The sequence below is a fragment of the Hibiscus syriacus genome, unplaced genomic scaffold (genome assembly GCF_006381635.1).
Source record: "Hibiscus syriacus cultivar Baekdansim isolate YM2019G1 unplaced genomic scaffold, ASM638163v2 tig00117034_pilon, whole genome shotgun sequence".
Classification (NCBI taxonomy): Eukaryota; Viridiplantae; Streptophyta; class Magnoliopsida; order Malvales; family Malvaceae; genus Hibiscus; species Hibiscus syriacus.
In genome coordinates this window covers 4,424,646-4,432,772 of record NW_024063533.1, presented here as the reverse complement: position 1 = coordinate 4,432,772, position 8,127 = coordinate 4,424,646, and the positions used below count along the sequence as shown (strand labels likewise).

Below are 8,127 nucleotides of genomic sequence, written 5' to 3'. Positions count from 1 at the left end.
TTTATGAAAACAAATCAACTTAGCATTGAGTGCAAAGCTAAAGTACATTGTACTTTTTAAGGAGAAACTTAGGTTCGATTTTTAAACGTATAACTATTAGGAGGAGCGATCATGAACTCCGAGCATGAATCATAAAATGGACATTAATCACCACATAATCCCCTATTATTGATGATACATATCACATATATATTATGAACTAAAAGACTAAAAGAAAGAGAATAGGTAAATTTCTACTAAAAATCAAAATAAAACTTGCAGAATTTTATGAGTAATTATTAGATATTGTAAAGAAATTATTTAAAAAATATTTCTAAAATTATCCTATAAAACAGTAAACTTTTTCAGACACGGTATTTATTCCAAACCGTGTAGACCATGGCATCGATGGGCACATTTTTCGTCTCTGGTAACAAGAACAAGACGAATGCTCCCATGGTAATATCCAGGCGGCGAAGAAGAAGAATATAAAGGCGCACATATGACACAACATGGACAAGAATGCTTGAGTTATGGCATATGATGAAGGTACAAAGCATGTTGGAGCTAACCGTGAACGTGAATCCGAATGTTCTTGTCTCGAGAGGGAATGTTTCACTGGGTATCAACCAACCAAGAGGACCCCATGACCAAGCAAAAGCCATTACATATATACACCACCACGATAATAGCTAGGTTTTTTGTTAGTGAATCTGTGGCGTGCAGGTTGTGTAAAAGAATTGCTCCAATTGCAATCTGCAGATATTGTTATGTGTGGCTTGCAAATTGGCAAGTTGGTAAGTTGAAGGCTTACAAGTTGACAAGTGGACAACTTGAGCACATGGGATAATTCATCTTTGGTTGGAAAGTGGCCAACTTGTGAACATGTGAACTTCATCTTTGGTCCCTAAACTATTAGGTTATTTATAAGTTTAGTCCTTAAAACTCAACTATAAATAGGCCTAAGTATTTCCATTAGAAATCATCCCAAAAACAATTTCTCTCTTCCATTTTCTTTTCTTCATTCTCTCACTTTGGAAATTCTAAAGAATTCCATTTGTTGTAATATTTGTTGATAGTGAAGTTATCATCCGGTGTATTCTCTCCTTTATTGTTCTTTATTCGGTTTTTCCATTGTGTTTCAATATTCAATAGTTTGACGGGTTTGTCCGTTGTGCAATCTATGGTGGTTTTGATATTTGATATTTCAAATCAATTTTGAAGTTCATGTGAGAAATAACCCGGTTTCCCCAAAAATTGATACCAGAGCTTCGATTGAGGTTATCTTGGTGGCCACGTTGCAGAAAAGATACAGTTCGTGCTATTGAATATTCTTCGATAGAATTAAAATGCCAAAATACGGATCAGTTGAGACATCAAGCTCTTCATCTAAACCGGCGAGGAGGGTGATGTCAAATGCAAACTTCTCGGTAGAGTTGTTCGATGAATCTGGTCATTTTGGCATGTGGAAAGGCGAGGTGTTAAACGCTTTATTCCAACAATGTCTAGACATCACCATTGAGGAAGAAAAACCAGTAGATATGGAGGAGAAAGAATGGGGAACAATCAATCGTTTGGCGTGCAACATGATTCGATCTTGTTTTTCCAGGGAGAAGAAGTATGGCTACAAGAACGAGACTTCTGCATGTAAGCTGTGGAAAGCATTGGAAGAAAAATTCCTAAAGAAAAACTCTCAGAATCATCTCCACATGAAGAAAAGATTGTTCAGATTTGATTATCAACCAGACACCAATATGAATAAACACATCACTACGTTCAATGAGCTAGTGGCAGACTTATTGGGCATGGATGAAACCTTCAAAGATGAAGATTTGACTTTGATGTTGTTGTCATCTCTTCCAGATGAATTTGAGCACCTTGAGACAACGTTACTTCATGGTAAGGATAATGTTAACCTTAAAGATGTAACTGCTGCTTTGTATAGTTATGAACTTAGGAAGAAAACCAAGAAGGAGAGCAAGTACAAAGGAGTGGAGGCCATGGTGGCAAGAGGTCACTTGAAAAGTCAAAAGCCAAAGAGGAGAGGGAGATCAAAGTCTAAGTCCAGACTGGGAAAGCAGAAGATATTGAAGTTTGGCACCATTATACATAATACAAAATTCATCATGGATTATATTCACTCAGATGTATGGGGTCCTTCAAAGACACCATCTTTGGGAGGAAACCATTATTTTGTAACTTTTGTAGATGACTTGTCTAGAAGAGTTTGGGTGTATCCGATGAAGTCTAAAGATGACGTGCTCTGAATTTTCCTTAAATGGAAAAATATGATCGAGAAATAGACTGGTAGAAAGATCAAACGTCTTAGGATGAACAATAGAGGGGAATATAAAAGTGACCCATTCTTTGACGTTTGCCATGAGTATGGTATTGTTCGACACTTCACTGTTAGAAATACACCACAACATAATGGGGTGGCAGAGCGTATGAATCGAACACTATTGGAGAAAGCTTGATGTATGTTGTCTAATACTAGGTTAGGTAAGACATTTTGGGTTGAGGTTGTGACATATCTGGCCATCTCATCAATTATCTGCCATCATCAACGATAGAAGGAAAAATACCATTGGAGTTATGGTTTGGAAAACCTGCTACTGATTATGATTCCTTACATGTATTTGGATCCACTGGTTATTATCATACGAAAGAATCTAAGCTAGATCCAAGAACAAATAAGGCTCTCTTTATGGGAATCACTCATGGAGTAAAGGGATTTCGCCTTTGGTGTTTAGGCACCAAGAAGATAATTTGTAGCAGAGATGTTACCTTTGATGAATCTGCCCTAGTAAAGAAGGTAACAAATGAAGCTGTCCAGACAAGTAGTACTCCACAACAGGTGGAGCATACTTCAAAACAGGTGGAGTTTCAGCAAGCGATGATCCCATAAGTTGATGCAGATGATTCTTTAACTCCAATAGAAGAATCAGAAGATGAAGAGGTTCAAACCCAAGAACCATTGGAGACACCAGAACCACTTGCAGTTATAAGGCCAAGGAGAGAAATTCGCAGACCTGCTTGATTTGCTGATATGGTGGCCTATGCTCTTCCAGTTGTTGATGATGATATCCCTCCGACTTACCAAGAAGTAATACAAAGCTTGGAAAGTACAATGGATAATGAAATACAATCTCTCCGAAAGAACAACACTTGGAAACTGGCAAAATTACCGAAAGGTAGAAGAGGAATTGGATGCAAATGGGTATTTGCAAAGAAAGATGGATCTCATAGCAAGAAAGATGTTCGCTACAAGGCAAGGTTGGTAGCTAAACGCTATGCTCAATAAGAGGGAATCAACTACAATGAAGTATTTTCCCCTGTTGTGAAGCATTCATCTATTAGAATATTGTTAGCCTTGGTAGCACAATTGAATTTGGAGCTAGCTCAACTTGATGTAAAGACGACTTTCTTGCACAGTGATTTAGAAGAGGAGATCTATATGACTCAGCTAGAAGGATACAAAGATGGTGGTTGTGAGAAATGGGTTTGTAAGCTGAACAAATCGCTATATGGATTGAAATAATCTCCGAGGCAGTGGTACAAGCGATTTGATAGCTTTATGAGGAGGCAAAAGTACACTAGAAGCAAATATGATCATCATGTGTATTTGAAAAAGCTCAAAGATGGATCTTTCATTTATCTTCTCTTGTACGTTGACGATATGTTGATCGCTTCGAAGAGTCAAAAGGAGATAGAAAAATTAAAGACTCAGTTGAATCAAGAGTTTGAGATAAAGATCTAGGTGAGGCCAAGAAAATTCTTGGTATGGAGATAAGTAGAGATAAACAGAGAGAAAAGCTTTGTTTAACACAAAAGCAATATCTGAGAAAAGTATTACAATGTTTTGGCATGAATGAAAATACCAAACATGTAAGTATCCCACTGGCTTCTCATTTGAAACTTAGTTCTCAGTTATCTCCTAAAACTAATAAAGAACGAGAGTATATGACAAAAGTTCCATATGCTAATGCAGTTGGGAGCTTGTGTATGCAATGGTGTGTACGCGTCTTGATATTTCACAAACAGTTGGAGTTGTGAGCAGGTACATGCATGATCCTGGAAAAGGACATTGACAAGCTGTGAAATGTATTCTACGGTATCTCCAACAAAGCGTGGATGTTGATTTAGTTTTTGAATAGGATGAAGCACTTGGTCAGTTTGTGGTTGGATATGTTGATTCCGACTATGCTGGTGATTTGCATAAGCGTTGATTAACTATTGGGTATTTGTTTACTCTTGCAAAAGCCCAGTAAGTTGGAAGTCTACTTTGCAATCTACGGTGACTTTATCTACTACAGAGGCAGAATACATGACAGTTTCAGAGGTTGTGAAGGAAGAAATTTGGCTTAACGGGTTTATGGAAGACTTGAGAGTTGTTCAAAGCTACATTAGTCTCTATTGTGACAGTCAGAGTGCTATTCACTTAGTGAAAAATCAAGTATACCATTCAAGGACTAAGCATATCGACGTAAGGTATCACTTTATGCGTGAGATCTTTGAAGAAGGAAAGATTCTATTTCAGAAAATTGGGACAGTAGAAAATCCTACAGATATGATGACCAAGGTGGTAACAGTAATCAAGTTCAATCATTGTTTGAACTTGGTTAACATCCTGAAAGTTTGAGTACCTTCAAGTGTATGGCGCTTGTGAGCGCAATTAGAGGCACTACATTAAAATAACTTCATCAAATTTGCAGAGTTGAAGAAGTTGAGTAGGCTTGGTAATTTCAAGCCAATGTGAAGATTTGTTACGTGTGGCTTGCAAATTGCAAGTTGGTAAGTTGAAGGCTTACAAGTTGGCAAGTGGCCAACTTGTGCACATGGGATAATTCATCTTTGGTTGGCAAGTGGCCAACTTGTGCACATGAGATAATTCATTTTTGATTAGGCAAGTTGACAAGTTGACAAGTGGCCAACTTGTGAACATGGGAATTTCATCTTTGGTCCCTAAACTATTAGGTTATTTATAAGTTTAGTCCTTAAAACTAAACTATAAATAGGCCTAAGTATTTCCATTAGAAATCTCCCCAAAAATAAGTTCTCTCTTCCATTTGTTTTTCTTCATTCTCTCACTTAGGGAATTCTAAAGAATTCCATTTGTTGTAATAGTTGTTGATAGTGAAGTTATCATCCGGTGTGGTGCTCGAGGAGTAGACGATATTTTTGTCGAACCTCGTAAATTTGGTGTGTTCTCTCCTTTATTGTTCTTTATTCGGTTTTTCCATTGTGTTTCAATATTCAATAGTTTGACGGGTTTATCCGCTGTGCAATCTATGGTGGTTTTGATCTTGATATTTCAAATCAATTTTAAAACTACGTTCGTGTGTTAAATAACCCGGTTTCCCCAATAGATATCACATAGTCAACACGGTGACAGATTAGAACATACATACATAGATGTTAAAAACTGATGTATACCTGGCTTATGAGCATCTGAACAAAGGCTTGAAGAAGTAATCCCCCTACCAAACTTATATACTGTACCGATTGAGACTAGGGTACTGAAAACATCTACGAGCCTGGTTATCATGGAGGACAAAAACGAAGCGTCATTCTTGAATCCAACTGTTTGGAGCAAGACAGGAGCATAAAACATGATGATATTGATCACTGTAAACTGCAAAAAAATTGCAGCATCAGGGCAATAATCAGAGGGGGCATGCTGTTGCGTTTCATGAGTTCCTTAAAGGGAAGCTTCACTCTCCGACCAATTTCATTAACCTTCACAATTTGCTGGAAGTTGGCTTCGACATCCTTGACACCCCTAATCTTTCGCATCATTGTATGCCCCAAAGACTCTTTTCCACACTCAACCAGTTTCACCTATGTCTCGGTTATGATCAAATAACCTATGAACAAAATGTTGGCCGATACTCCCTCAAACCCCAAAGACATTCTCTATCCGGGTGCATTTTTAAGAATATCTTGATAAAGGTAAAATTGCAAGCCCATGATGTTCCCTGATTTGTAAGAATACCAACAATTGTCTGCAGTAGTTTTTTAGTATTCTTTGAATAGGCAAGCATACTACTCCAGCTCTAAAAGATAAACCTTAAGTGATTTGTTATTGAATAAAAAGTCCTCAACAATTTTGAAAAGAAAAGTCTTAATCATAATTCCTGACTTGATAATCCGTAAGCAATCCTTGAAAAACTAGCTTGATGGATAGGCTGAAATTTGGGTGCTGTGTTATATATAATGTATTTTAGCATTCATGAATTGTAATTCAAGCTTTAAAAATTATGACTTTTAGTAATCTGAAATTTGGATGCAGTGTTATATGGAATGCAACCCCTCAAATCCGGTCTGTAAGTTAGACCCAAACCTAAGTGATCACATATCCCATTTAGAGGTTCTTTTTTATATTTAAAACAACTTATAAACATTGGAGATAACACGGAACAAAATATCGATAATACAAATATATCCAAAACGATAGCAAAATGCATGTCACCAAATATAACTGGAAAACATATAGAGAAATACGTTCGTACAAAATAAAAGTAGTTGATCTCCCCTGATGCCAAATTTGCTAACTTACGGTCTGCTGTTATCTGAAAATGGTAAAATTTACAGAATGAGCTAAAAAGCCCAGTGTTCTCCATACAATGTATAAAAACAAACATATCAAAATAATTCAGATAAAAATAACAATTTATCAAATACATTTTAGTAATATGCACACTACCCCATCCTATCACCAGAATGTGTAGGTTCACCCGAACCGTACGCCACATGTACACCAGTAAGGCTTAACCTGTGCACAAAGCAGAGGAGCCTAGGAAAACTGTAAGGCTTACCCTTGTACACAACAAAGGAACCTGGAAACTGTAAGGCTACCTTTGCACACAGCAAAGTGACCTGGGAAACTGTAAGGCTTACCTTTGCACACAACAAAGGGACCTGAGAAACTGTAAGGCTTACATTTACACACAACAAAGGGACCTGTGAAACTGTAAGGCTTACCTTTGCACACAGCAAAGAGACCTGAGAATACTTCCTTCAATCATACCCCCAATGACAATAATAAACATGTATGCATTGGAGTAAAAACGATAATTAATCCATTAAATATGGAAATGTTCCATATTTAGAAATCATGTACAAAAATACTGTAACTATAAACCATATCAGAAATATACGATAAATCAGACATTAAATAAATATTATTCAGAACACCAAATATTTTCTCATAAAATATTTAATATCCTCATAATATAAAACAATTCAGATATATATAGTTAAAAACTGTAAGATAACACCGTCAGGAAACACACCTGTAACAGTATAAGAAATCGGATAGGGAAGCCTACTACTGGGTTTGTCGATCTCGCTCTGCTGCAACGCTAGATCCTACGAATTGGAAAAATCCATATTGGAATCTTAATATAAATAATCTTAATCTTTATTTAAAATAATTTACGAAAACCTACAGGTAATTCTCGTAGTACGGGGTTCAGGATGATCTGACGAACGGACAACATCAGACCTAACTGATCCTCGCTCAGGTGAAACACAAGTACCTTCATAAAATATCTTACTGAATTAATTTCATAACCATATCTCAAATAAATAATCAAAAATGCAAAAATACTAAGCCTTTTGGGTTCACAAGCTCGATTCAGGGATTTCGGGTCAGAATTTGGCAAAACGGACTTCAGATTCAGATTAAGGACGTCGAAAAACATAAAATATGACCTTCTGAAAATTTGAATTCTTGGTCAAAGTCAAAGTCAATGGGTTTGACTGACTATTTGGAGACTTTTAGGTTCGAATTTGGTGAAACAGACCCCAAAAACAGATTTGGGACGTCTAAAAATGTCAGGATAGGTATATTCGAAAAAGGTTAACGATCGTTTAATGGCCGGTCAATGTCGATCAAAGTTCTGGTCAAAAGAGGTCATCAGACGATCAACCATTTTACACAATTATCACCATTTTTAAAAATATTTACGAAACTAGCACCCTTTTAAAAATAATTACAAAACTAACACCCGGTCAACGGGTCGGGTCAAAACCGGTCAAATCGGTTCAAAACCGGTCAAACCGGTTTTTTGAACATTCCCCACGCGCAGTGGCGGTGCGTAGGGGCGCTTGGGACACTTTCTGGCATCGGAAAAATTACGAAAA

The 8,127-nt window shown here is 37.0% G+C and overlaps 1 pseudogene; it reads right to left on the bottom strand.

Annotated features, from left to right (window-relative positions):
• Positions 1-344: 344 nt before the first annotated feature.
• Positions 345-5,892, bottom strand: LOC120196924 (annotated as a pseudogene).
• Between the last annotated feature and the right edge of the window lie 2,235 nt (positions 5,893-8,127).